The following is a 14,558-nucleotide window of genomic DNA, read 5'->3' on the forward strand; positions in this document are numbered from 1 at the left end:
TATCACAGGAACACAAGGATACCTCTACTGCCACAAAAAGGGGCTACTCTAAATATGAAGTATTCATCCATTATCACCAAAGGGGAGTTGGACTCCATATCTTGATGGTTATTTAGTTGGCAGGTTTAGCTGGGTGCTTCAGTGACTAGGAATTTTGATCAGATTACAGCAGTTCTAAGTGTGATAGCTTCTATGGAATGGACTCTGCCCGTGTGAATCTCACATTCTAGGAGTAACAGGACAAAAACCACATTCATAACTCCCACTGGGGCCCCTGGTGGCTTTCTTAAAGTACGTGTTTGGTCGAGGTCACCAGACAGACACCTTGGTGAGAAGATAGCACCGTTGTGTGAAAAGTAACCAGCAGAAAAAGGCACTCCTTCCTGTGTGGCAGCCCCATGCCAGGCTCATGCTTGACAAGTGCAGGCAAGAGTGGTTCGGATTACAGCCCCTCTTGCCTCCTCAACTGAGTGTCCTTGTTTGATACACAACTATACATGGTACTCAGTAAACATTAGATTTGATTATTGTGCTTAATGTTTCAGTTGGCTGCCTGTTTAAAGACGTCCCTTCCTCACATCCAGTGCAGCTCCACCTCCAAAATACTCTGTCCTGCATTTGTATGTCTCCACCACCACCCAAGCAGCCGTTGTCTCTCCTGTGGACCACTGCAACAGCCTCCTTCCTGGTCATTCACTTTCCCCAGTCTGTTCATTGCAGAGCAACCAGGGTGATCTTCCCACATGGCAAACTTGATTTTGGCACTCCCTTGCTTAAAAGTCTTTAGTGGCCTCTTAATCATAAGATAGAATCTACGTTCCATAGAATGGCCTGGATAGCAGTGCTGACCTCTCCTTCAACCTTTCTTGTTCTCTGAGCTCCCAGTAGGCTTTGCTTTTAGCTCCTCAGGTGGGCGAGCCCTTCCCATTCTAGGAAGCCCCATCCTTTCCCCACCTCCCTCCCCCAAACTGACTGACTCTCTTGGTTTCAGCTGAAATACCACTTCCTCAGAGATGCTTTCCCTGAACCCCTAGATCCCATCCCTAATTATCACATCGCTCACCTTGCGCTCCTCAGCTTATATACTTCTGTGATGATTTCATTCCCTCTCCTCTGTTAGACTATAAATCAACTCAAGCAGGGTGGGAGCCACATCTGATTTGCTCATCATTCCGTCTCCAGAGCGCAGCACAGAGCCTGGCTTACAGCAGACAATGCATATTTGTTGAATGAATAATATTTTCCTCAGCAGGGCTTGAGTGCTGGGGAATAGGGACGCAGCCAGTTACCTCTCAGTGGCTGTCCCAAGCAACCCTCATCCTGTGTATGCACTAAGACTAGGTTCATTTTAGTAATGGTCAGAGGAGAACTCATTTAGGAAGGTCCTTCTGTTGCCAAAACATGAAATGCTCTTTAAAGCCCAGTCTCAAGAGTTTAAGTGCTTCCCTGTGGCCATGTCCCTTTTCCTTTCCCTAGAAAGAGAGGTGACTGGATCACTTAGAGGAGAGCTGTATTCATACAATGAAGATTACTCACTGGTTCTATCTTATTTTTAATTTCTAGCTTTAGCCATAGTTTTAAAAAGGCTGAATCCCATTGCTTAAAATGTCCAGATTGTAAATTATTTTCTAAAATGCCAATTGTACTGGAAGTAGCTTAATAAGACTAACCACTATTCAAAGTAATTACTTCTTAACGTGTTATCATTTAGGTCTTTTAATAACATTCACCTCAGAGGCAGCAAACTCAAGAAAGCGACTAATGGGGGGCCGGCACGGTGGCCAAGTGGTTAAGTTCGCGCACTCCGCTTCAGCGGCCTGGGGTTTCATCAGTTCGAATCCTGGGCGCGGACATGGCACTGCTCATCACATGTCACAACTACAAGGACCCACAACTAACAATGCACAACTATGTACCGGGGGCTTTGGGGAGAAAAAGGAAAAATAAAAAATCTTAAAAAAAAAAAAAAACCAGCAAGCAACTAACGGGCAGGGTCCTTGTGAATTCTCTCTGTGCATTATGGTAAAGGGCATGACCCCGTTCTAATATCAAAATGGATTGGAAGTAGCAAAAATTCACTTGCATCTGGGGCCCAAATCCTTTTAGGAGCCTTGTGATATAGCAAGAAAAAAGGAGAAAGCCAGATCCCACCCCCAAAAGAGAATGTAACAAGAGGAAGTGATTTATTTAAATTCTTTGGCCATTTCTTTTCTCCTACTAGAATCAAGGTTCTTCCTCTACTTTCACTTTTTATTTTGAATAAAAATTTGCCCCAGTTTCTCATTTTCCTTGTTAGGCATGCCTTGTGGTATTAGGTTTATGTCTAAACCAGCTAGTTGCTTCTTGTGCTTTAGCTGAGCTCTGCCATATGATCAAGGGCAGTCTTTTTTTGTTGTCATGGCAACCGACATTTACATAAGCAAGAACTGGGGAAAAACATTTGGAATGATTTGTGGTAAATTTCATCGTAATAGAAACATACAACACCAACTTGGGCTACCAGCTAGAATTTGGAACAACAGAATGGATTTTTCCTGTTCTTTTTAATGAGATCTATTTCATTAGGTACCATTTTTGGCTATCAAAAAAACTGCAATACTTAGAAAAAAAAAGGAATGAATGTGATGATCTTTAATTCTGTCCTTAATCATATTTTCAGTAGCATTTAAGTTGGGGACAGGGGTGTGGTGGTTCTTCTAAAGCAGAGGTTATTGATCTAGAATCTTTTGATCCCTAGATTCACAGATAGATTCATAAGGGGTGTGGCAAAGATTGCTCACTCAAATCCATGTTCTCTTCTTCCTGTGCACACTGCTCAACTACATTTCCCAGGCTCCCTTGCCATTCCATATGACCATGTGACCAGATTCAGCCAGTGGGCTGTATACAAAGTACCTGCACCACTTTCAGGCCTGGCCTATAGAAACCTCCCACAGGTGCTCCTCCATGCTCTTCCTTTCCATCAGGCTGGAACGGAGATGACACTCAGGCAGAGTCTTCATCCACCTGAGCTCTAAATAACTACATGGAGAAGGGGCTCTCCAACTTAGTGACTGGCTTAGTTAGCAAGAAAGAAACTTCTCTTCAACTATTATATGTTTTAAGGTATAACAGTTACTGCAGTTAGCCTACCCTGACTAATACAAGGGAGTTGAATTGGTTAGTTGAGAGGTTAACCAACTGGCATGTTGTAATGATCGCATGATGCCAAAGCTTTGTAGAAATCCATAAGATGCTTCAGGCACCTCAGATAACCAATGAATAATCCTTTAAGTATGTCCCATGTAATATCTGAAATTGAAATTTAACTGGGCATCCTGTATTTTTATTTGCTAAATCTGGCAGCTCTATCCCTGGTCTGCCCTTTAGAGAAACACTGCTACAGGACTGCTGCTCTTTCCTCCAGGGGAATAGAATTCCTTCTGAAGCATAAATAATCCATACCAGGACAGCTGGGGCCAACCAGCTCATTCCATAGCTCACATTCTTGTCATCTTTGCTTATTGCTTTATGTCCCCCTAATCACCTCTCATTTTGTTACTGGCATCCTCACACTGTACTGGGTCTTCTCTTCTTTTGGACTTTACTGCATCTTTGAAGCTCTTGCCATCCTGTTATGCTCCCTACCCTTTTTACTGTCATCAACCAACCTTCCTCTCATTTATGAAAGATTTTGACATCTGGCTCACAGTATTTCTTCACCCCAAGACCTGCTATGATCTAAGGTGACACAGCCAACACCTTAGCCTCTCATTTTTTGACCAACTCAAATCCACTATTTTGTATGTTACATCCCTGGAATTTTAAATATCTTACTCTCTAACCACTACCTTCTAGCCTTCCAATTCTCACACTGTTTTCCCAAAGCCCTTGTTCTTCAATTTCGAGGAGTCTTCTAGTGCCTAAACTCAACTATCAGCCACCTCCTATCCTTCCTTTTTTTCAAGTTAGATAATGAACAAACATATAAAATATTGTCAGGTCTTAGACATATTCAACTGCCTACAGGATGTTTCTATTTGCGTGTCCTGAAAACACCTCAAATTCAACGTATTCCAAAATGAATTAATCATCCCTTCCCCCATCTGCTCCTCATCCACATTCCCTATCTCAATGTCTATCACCATTTGGCAAAGCCAAAAACCTGGGGACCATCTTTTATTCCTTCCTCTCATTCATTATCCCATTTCTGGTCATTTACCAAGTTCTAATTCCTGAGCATCTGAAATCAGTCCACTTATCTGCATCTCCGCTGCTCCTACCTTAGTTCGAACTGCCAGTGTCTCTCATCTGGATGAACTCAACAGTCATCTAACTGGTCTCTTGCCTCTAGTTTCGGCCCCTCCAATCCCTCTGTCACATTGCAGCCCTAGTGAGCTTCCTATAACTCATATTATATTCTCTTTCAGCAGATATCAAAACTCTCTGCAAAGGGATGCAGAGCTCTTTATGTTTTAGTTCCTGCTTCTCTTTCTAGCCCCACCTCTCCTCATTCTCTTTTGTGTACTCTGGGCTCTAGCCATAATGAATTTCTTGTCCTTAGTTTACTTGACCCACCTGCTCGCCCCTCTAGACTTTTGTGCAGTCTGTACCTCTATCTGGCTCAACTTCTCCCTCATCTTCAATTACTGGTCTTATCTGACACTCTAATTTGGGTTATCCATATCCTCTCTTGGCATATCCATATCCGTATCCATATCCTCTCTTGGCAATATGTGCTTACGGAACTGAAATTGCCTGTGCATGTGTCTGTCACAAGACCAAGATTGCTCACTGTTATATTTCCAACACCAAGCCCTGCTTGACACACAGCAGATCCCCAGGGTGCCTATTTTCAACAACAGAATGAAAAACATAGTTAGGCTAGAGGTCATCAAAAGCCAAGTGGGAGGGATGGGTAGTTACAATCCTAGCGACTTAAGAAAGTTATGATCATTTAGCGTTTGCAGCAAAATAAACCACACCAATACCAATACTTAGTGGCTTAAAACAACAATCATCTATCTTACAATTCTCCAGCTCAGCAATTTGGGTTGTGCTCAGCTGGGCAGCTCTTCTGGTCTGGGCTAGTCTCACTCATACATTTCAGGTCAGCTTCTCGTTGGCTGGGGGCTGGCTGGTCTTGGATGCCCTCAGCTGACTCAGCGGACAGGTTTTTTTCGTTTTTTGAGGAAGATTAGCCCTGAGCTAACATCTGCTGCCAATCCTTGTCTTTTTGCTGAGGAAGCCTGGCCCTGAGCTAACCTCTGTGCCCATCTTCCTCTACTTTATATGTGGGACACCACCACAGCATGGCTTGCCAAGCGGTGCCATGTCTGCACCCGGGATCCAAACTGGCAAACCCTGGGCCGCTGAAGCAGAACATGTGAACTTAACCGCTGCGTCACTGGGCTGGCCCCTCAGCTGACAGTTTTTATCTCTGCTTTGTGTGATCTCCTGTCCTCCCACAGGGTGGCCTGGACTGGTTCTTATGGCTATTGACAGAGTTCCAAGAGAATACATGGAATCACACAAGCCCTCTCAAGGCCTAGCCTTAGAACCGACACGATGTCAATTCCACTGCATTCTATCAATCAAAGCAAGACACAAGGCCAGATTTAAGGAGTGAGGAAATAGACTCCACCTTTTTTTTCTTTTCTTTCTTTCTTTTTTTTTTGCTGAGGAAAATTAGCCCTGAGCTAACATCTGTTGCCAATCTTCCTGTTTTTCTGCTTGAGGAAAATTAGCCCTAAGCTAATATTTGTGCCAGTCTTCCTCCACTTTATATGTGGGTCACCACCACAGCATGGCTGATGAGTGGTGTAGGTCTGCACCTGGGATCCGAACCCGTAAACCCATGCCACCATAATGGAGAGTGCTGAACTTAATTAACCACTATGCCATGGGGCCAGCCCCAGACTCTACCTCCTGATAGGAGAAGCTATATAGTCATATTACAAAGGGGTGTGGATATAGGAAGAGTGAAGAGTTGTGGCCATTTTTGCAATCTACACAGCTACCCTATAATAAGCAAAGAAACTATTTAAAACATGCAAAGGAGCACAGATTACTAGGCTGCGTCATCACTGTATGAGTCAATACCCAAACGTTCATCGTTTTTCTTCATTTTATTTTGTAACTTGAAAGTTTTGCACATGTAAGCATGATTTTTAGTATCTGCCAGTAGGTAGGTCTTTGGAACTGGGCGGTGGAGACAATTTGAGAAGAAAGGCACATGGGAAAATATCACTGAGAATGAAGACAGTCAGCTTCACAAGGGATGATGTTCCACTTTATTAACTTTTATCTGTGGCATCTCACATGATTAGCACATGGAAAACACTCACCAAATATTTGGTGATGAATAGTAGTAAACCTCTATTTCCTATTATAAAGAAGAACCAACTGTTGGGGCCACCCCCACGGCTGAGTTGTTAAGTTCGCGTGCTCCACTTCAGCAGCCCGGGGTTTCACTGGTTCGGATCCGGGTGCAGACCTAGCATTGCTCATCAAGCCACGCTGAGGCGGTGTCCCACAGAGCACAACCAGAAGGACCTACGGCTAGAATATATGACTATGTACTGGGGGGCTTGGGGAGAAAAAGAAAAAAAAAAGATTGGCAACAGATGTTGGCTCAGGTGCCAATCTTTGAAAAAAAAAAGGAAGAACCAAATGTCTGGTCTTACTAGCAATGCTGCTGCCTGTGACTGCGGGTTATGCCCTTCCCAAGGACATGTCGGGCAGGGAGGAGTGAAGCTGAAATCCACCCTACGCTCTGCTGGCTAAGAGGCAGGCCTGGTCCCTGGCTTTGTCTGCCTGCAGGGGGCATCATTTTCAATTCAAAGGCACACTCTGCTTGCTAAGCAGTGAGCCCCTAGGGATGCATCTGTGTGGATGGGGCACCTATTTTATGTCTCACAAAAGTTCCCTGTGGGCTAGTAGGGCCCTGATACTCAACCTAAAGTAGCTGAGAACCCGCTACTGAGGAATATGAGATGGCACAAAATGCACAAAGCAAGAAAATAAAGTAAGCACAAAACTAGAGACACTATTCGTATAAATGGATCAGGATAAATGAATGAAGGATTGAGAGAAAGAGAAGCAAGAAAAAACAAAAACCGAGTTAGTATGTCTGAATCAAATGCAGAAACTGAGAGCTATTTAATAGAATGACCAGAACAGTGAAGCACACAAAATATGATTTGTTTCTATAAAAGGCAAATCTATAGAGACAGAAAATAGATTAATGGTTGCCTGGGGCTGAAAGCAGGAATGGAGATTGGCTGTAAATGGGCTCAAAGTTTCACTTTAGTGTGATGGAAATGTCCTAAAATTAGGTTGCGGTTATGGTTGTACAACTCTGTAGATACACTAACATTCATTGAAATGCATGCTTAAAATGGGTGGATTTTATGGTGTGCAAATTATATTTCATAGAGCTGTTTAAAAATATGGTCTCTTATCAGTATTAGCATCACTAAAAGTGAACAAGACATTGTGTATCTCTGATCTGATACAACAGGAAGCTCACAGCAAGCACTACCACTGAGGCATTCAAACCAAAAAATTTGAACCTGACTCTCATCCAGCTGTTTACAGGAAATATGAGGAATAGAGGAACAAGTTAAATAACACCACAAGGAAGTGAATGAACAAATCCAGAATGTGAGATATTCTACAAGACAAGTGGCCCAGTTACTTCTCAAATAAATGGCATGAAAAAGAAAAAGGACAGGAAGGGAAATATAGATACAAAGGGACTTAAGAGACCCTATCAACTGATGCACTGTGTGAACTTAGTCTGCATCCAGATTCAGGTAAACTCATTGGAAAAAGACAGTTGAGATGATCATGGGAAATTGAACATGGACTAGATATTAGATGACATTAAGAAATAAATGTTGGTGGGGCCGGCCCCGTGGCCCCGTGGTTAAGTTCACATGCTCTGCTTCGGCAGCCCAGGGTTTCGCCAGTTCGGATCCTGGGTGCAGACATGGCACTGCTGGTCAGGCCATGCTGAGGTGGCGTCCCACATGCCACAACTAGAAGGACCCACAACTAAAAAAATATATATGCAGCTATGTTGGGGGGGCGGATTTGGGGAGAAAAAGCAGAAAAAAAAAAAGATTGGCAACAGTTGTTAGCTCAGGTGCCAATCTTTAAAAAAAAAAAAATGGAAAAAAAAAATAAAGAAATGTTGGGCCAGCCTGGTGGCACAGCAGTTAAGTCTGCTTGCTCCACTTCAGCAGCCTGGGGTTCACTGGTTCGGATCCTGGGTGTGGACCTACACACCATGTGTCAAGCCATGCTGTGGCAGGCGTCCCACATATAAAGGAAGATGGGCACAGATGTTAGCTCAGGGCCAGTCTTCCTCAGCAAAAAGAGGAGGATTGGTGGCAGATGTTAGCTCAGGACTAATATTCCTCAAAACAACAAAAAAAATTAAAATCTTTAAAAAAACGAAATAAATGTTAATCTTGTTGATGATATGATATTCTGGTTATATTAACAAATCTGTTAGTAATACTGTGGAAGAGAAAATAATGGTCCCCCAAAGATGTCCACGTCCTAATCCTTAGGACCTGTGAATATGTACCATACACGACAAGAGGGATTTTGCAGTTGTGATTAAGTTAAGGACCTTGGCATGGGGAGATTATCCTGGATTATCCGAGTGAGCCTAATGCAATTACAAGTGTCTTTATAAGATGCATGCAAGAGTAGTCAGAGTCAGAAAAAGGAGATGTGACAACAGAATGGATGTTGCAATGAGGCACTTTTGTTTTTTGGGCTTTTTTTCCTTCTTCTCCCCAAAGCCCCCCAGTACATAGTTGTATATTCTAGTTGTAGGTCCTTCTAATTCTGCTGTGTGGGATGCTGCCTCAGCATGGCTGGATGAGTGAAACCCTGGGCCCCGCCGAAGCAGAGCATGCAAACGAAACCACTCGGCCACAGGGCCAGCTCAGCAATGAGGCACTTTGAAGACGGAGGAAGGGGCAACAAGACAAGGAATGCAGGCAGACTGTAGAAGCTGGAAATGCCAAGGAAACAGACTCTCCTCTAGACCCTCCTGAAGGGACACAGCTCTGCTGACACCTTGATTTTAGGACTTCTTAGCCCCTAAAACTATAAGATAATAAATTTTCATTGTTTTAAGCCACAAAGTTGTGGTAATTTGTTACAGCAGTAATAGGAAAATATTACAAATATCTTCATGAATATAGCCTTTGGTTCAGTCGAATTATTTTTAGCACAGACTCCCAGGAGTAGGATTACTGGGTCATGGCTAATACCACATCTGAATATATGCTTTCCAAAGGGTGTTGTATGTCCCGCACAGCAATGTGAATGCATTTAACACTACTCAACTGTATACTTAACAATGGTTAACATGGTGAATTTTATAATGTGTATTTTACCACAATGAAAATAGTTTAATTTAGAAATTAAGTAAATTTTGTAAAAGGTATAGCTCAGTTACTTTTTTGTACATTTTTATTACAGTGAGAATGACTATATTTACATTTATTTACCCCTCGAATTTCCTCATGTATGAATTATCAGGTATGTCCTTTCCATATTTTATTTATTAGATTTATTGTTTATTCAAATACTCCACTTTTACTTTTCTTTCAATGCTGAAAAAGCATTGTTCCACAGATCTGATAGATTTTTTTTTTAATTCTCTCTTGCCTCTTTTTTATTTAATTCAATTTATTTATTTATTTGAGGAAGACTACCTCTGAGCTAACATCTGCCACCAATCCTCCTCTTTTTTGCTGAGGAAGACTGGCCCTGAGCTAACACCCGTGCCCATCTTCCTCTACTTTATATGTGGGATGCCTGCCACAACATGGCTTGACAAGTGGTGTATAGGTCCGCACCTGGGATCTGAACCAGTGAACTCTGGGCTGCCGAAGTGGAATGTATGAACTTAACCGCTGCGCCACTGGGCTGGGCCCCTGACAGATAATTTATTCTATTTTATACTAGTATTTCTATAAGTTGGTTTTTAAACTTACCTCATTAAATTTAAAAAATAAATGATATTAACTCAATAAAAATTTTTTAAAAAATGATGAATAAAGTATAGATCTAACTTCTTTCTAATTTACTCTTATCCTCAATCCACTTATTAGATAATCCTTTCCTATTCCTGTGTCATGGAATCCTGAGAGGTTTGGAAGTGATAGGTTTTGCATGTGATCTGGAGAATGGTGGAATCTTTATCTGAACCAGCCACAAATATAGAAGGATGCAGATGTGAGGGATTGCTCACGTGCTCACGCTTCTCTGGGCACCTGACAGGAGGCTTGTGGAGAGATGGCAGCACTGAGAGGAAGTGCCAAGAAAGCCCTGTGTACTCCCATCTTTTGGAATAATGAGAACATAGGTATTTTCCTGAGGGTCAAATGGACAAGACAGTAAGTTGCGGGGCTGCACCCTCTTGCCTGTAACCTACCAAGAGGGGAAGTCCTGCAGAACCTGCCTCCGAACTCACACAGATGTCCCCAGGAGAGCCAGTCAATGGCTGGCCAAACATGGGTCCATATTAGGAAATTTATTAATATAGTTAGCTATATTTAGTCATTAAAGAAGAAACCATAGTAAAAATAGAGCCTGAAAAATCATCCGGGAAAAGCCAACACATTTTTTAACACTCTTGCCAAATTAGAAATAGGAGAATCTCTTTAGCTTGATAAAAAACTATTTAGGGGCCGGCCCGGTGGTGCAGCAGATAAGTGCGCACGTTCCGCTTTGGCGGTCCAGGTTTGCCAGTTTGGATCCCGGGTGCAGACATGGCACTGCTGCAAGCCATGCTGTGGTAGGCGTCCCACATATAAAGTAGAGGAGGATGGGCATGGATGTTAGCTCAGGGCCAGTCTTCCTCAGCAAAAAGAGGAGGATTGGCAGCAGATGTTAGCTCAAGGCAAATCTTCCTCAAAAAAAAAACACAATTATTTATCAGAAACCAATAGTAAACATCACCCATAATGGTGAAATATTAGAGATGTTGCCATTAAAATCAGGAATTCAACAATAACATCCATTTTTATCTCTCTTATTCAATATTTCTCTGAAGCTCCATGTCTATGCAACAAGAAGTGAGAAGTAAATAAGAACAATCCATGTTATAAAGAGAAGAAAATTTCAGTAGTTCGCTCTGAATAGCCAACCCAATTAACAGAAAATTATTAGAACTAATAAGAAAGTTCAGTAAGGTAGTTGGATGCAAGATAACTATTCAAAAATCATTAATTCTCATACATACCAGCAGTAACAATCAGAAAAGAAAAGCAGGGGAGATCCTATTTATTATATCAGTAGCCTCCTAAATACTTAGAAACAGAATTAACTAGAAATATTAGACCTCTATAAAACTAACTATACAAATATAATTAAGATCATACAAAAGAGACTTGGAAAAGATGGGAGAAATGTATTCCTGAGTGGGAAGGCTCATTTTTGAAAATATTTCCCAATTCTCCCCTAATTAATCTATATAAATTCAGGGCAATTCCAATCAAAATAAAAATGAATCTTGAGAGAACTTCTCAATTTGAAAACGAATGAAATTTTTAAAAAAAACTTTATCTTACCAGATATGAAGATGTACTATCAAGCTGTTGTAACGCATAATCTCATACTGAAACAAGCAGAGACAAACAGGTCAGTGGAACTAAATAGATTCTACAACAGACATAGGAAAACTTGGTACATAGTGAAGATGCATTTCAAATCAGTTTGAGAAATTATGGATTTTTAAAATGGCATTATGCCTATTGATTTTTTTTAAGATCTCCATCTTTCCAATACACACAATTTCAATTATATCAAAGATCTAAATGTTAGAAGCAAAACTATAATAGAAGCAGAAGAATAGGTGGATATTTTTGTACTGTTGAATGTTGGGGAGACTTAAAGTTTGACACAAAATTGGGAAGCCCAAAAGGAAAAGATTGAGGGATTGGACTACAAAATATTTGAAACTTCTCTAATTTAAAAGTAAGCATAAGTGCCTTGCATACTATATATACAAGGTAAAAAAAAGTTAAATTCAGGGGCCAGCCCTGTGGCCTAGCGGTTAAGTTCAGCACATTCTGCTTTGGCAGCCCAGGGTTGGTTTCCTGGTGTGGACCTCCACCTCTTGTCATCAGCCATGCCATGGTGGCAACCCACAGAAAAAATAGACGAAGACTGGCAAGGATGTTAGCTCAGGGCTAATCTTCCTCAGGAAAAAAAAATTCAAAAAGATATAAAATAAAAATAATTAGCCTATTTTATACATAAAAACACAGTAATAGGCTTTTTTTAAAGCATTAAATTGCAAGCTCCTGGAGCAATGACTAATCATATTTTTTTAACGTTTTATTTCCTTCTTGTAGTACTTAGTACATTGCCATGTATCTGTGGATATTCTACCCAAGACAGGTCAAGTGAGTTCTTGTTTCTATTAAGGCAAATTCTTCAATAAAGTTGAGAGACTCATACTTAAGGATGTGACCAAGTGACCTGACGATTGTTTTAAAGGATTTTCAGTGGAGCGTGACGTATCCATGAACACAGCAGCGGCAGGAAGTGCAGTGCCGTACGGCGAGAGCCACCTCAGTACAGCACCACGACCTTTTATATGTTTTTATAATCCCCGATGCTATATAAAAATGTTTCTGTTTATATTTCTGTTGCCCTATCAACAATTTCTATCCCTGTGAGTTCTGTTTGTTGAGAGAACAGGCAGTACAGTCAGAAAATCAATCTAGGTTTAAGATTTCTCCCTTCTTGGCAGTTTCCTAGGGAGAGGCACCTTCGGATAGACTCCAGCCAGTCTTGGGAGACGCTGTTTAGGAGAGAAGATCCAGTAGCTAAAAGGGGGTTACCCCTGATCTCTGCATGTCCGTGACAGTCCTGTGGTCAAGCTGGCAGCAGATCGATTTTTTGGGGGTGGGGGGCTGTTTGTGAACTTGTGGACCAACTTTCTTATTTGGCCACCCCTACTGGTCACTCATTTCTCTTAAATGACCACCCTCTACATCTTAACTACTATTCTTCTCAAGAGTAGCCTACACTGACTGCTTCCACTTTCTCACCTTCTTTGTGCTTCAACCAAATGCAGTCTGGCTTCCAAAATCCTTTCGAAACTGCTCTTGAAGGTCACTAATGACCTAATTGCTATATCCAATGGCTTTTCCTCAGTGCTAATCTTGATGTCTCTGCAGAATTTAATACAACTGACCACCCCTTTATTTTTGAACTCTTCTCACTTGTATTTTATGACACTAACTTCTCCTGATTCTCACTCAAGCTTGAACCATAGAAATATTAATAAATACAGATAATGTTAATTGAGCATCAGGTACTTTCCTGGAATCTCCCACTTAATTCTCATTTATATGAGGAAAATATCACCCCCATTTTATGAGTGAGAAAACTGAGGCTTAAAGAAGTTGAGTAACTGGCTCTTCTTGCACAGGTGGTAAAGAGCCACTGAGTCTAAGGAGTCCAGGAGCGGAGTCCAGGAGCAGAGCCCAAGATCTTAGCTGCTGTGATGTATCCAACAGAGCTGGAAGGGATTTCTAGAGGTCAGCAAACTCAGCCGCTGCTTCTGCAAAAGATGCCATTGGATTTTGATCGGGATTGCCTTGAATCTGTAGCTCACTTTGGGTAGTATTGTTGTCTTAACAATCCCGAATCTTCCAATCGAAGAACACAGAGTGTTTTCCCATTCATTTAGATCTTCTCTAAATCCTTTCAGCAGTGTTTTGTAGTTTTTCATGTAAAAGTCTTTCAACTCCTTGGTTAGTTTATTCCTAAGTATTTTATTCTTTTTTTTTTTTTGGAGGATTAGCCCTGAGCTAACATCTGCTGCCAATCCTCCTCTCTTGCTGAGGAAGGCTGGCCCTGAGCTAACATCCGTACCCATCTTCCTCTACTTTATATGTGGGACGCCTGCCACACCACGGCTTGCCAAACGGTGTCACGTCCACACCTGGGATCCAAACGGGCGAACCCCGGGCCTCCGAAGCGGAACGTGCACACTTAACCGCTGTGCCACTGGCTAGCCCCTGATTGATTTTCTTGAAACAGCCTTGCATTCCTGGTTGAAATCCCACTTAGTCATGGTGTATAATCCTTTATATATGCTGCCGAATTTACTTTGCTATTATTTTGTTGAAGATTTTTGCATCTATATTCAGAAAGAGTATTGGTCTGTAGTTTTCTTTTCTTGTGGTGTCTTTGGCTTTGGTATTAGAGGCCAGGTAATGCTGGTCTTAACAGAATGAGGTAAGAAGTGTTTTCTAGGGGCAGGCCCAGTGGCTGAGTGGTTAAGTTCGCGTTTCTTTTTTCTCCCCAAAAATGAAAAAATAAAATTAAAAAAAAAGAAAGAAGTGTTCTCTATTTTTCAGAAGAGTTTAAGAAGGATTGGTGCTAATTCTTCTTTAAATGTTTGGTAGAATTCACCATTGAAGCCATCTGGTCCTGGGATTTCTTTGTTGGGAGATTTTTTTTCCATTCCTCTTTTTTTTGTGGTAAAATATACATAAAATTGACCATTTTTATCATTTAGTGTACAGTTCAGT

The sequence above is a fragment of the Equus asinus genome, chromosome 13 (genome assembly GCF_041296235.1).
Source record: "Equus asinus isolate D_3611 breed Donkey chromosome 13, EquAss-T2T_v2, whole genome shotgun sequence".
Classification (NCBI taxonomy): Eukaryota; Metazoa; Chordata; class Mammalia; order Perissodactyla; family Equidae; genus Equus; species Equus asinus.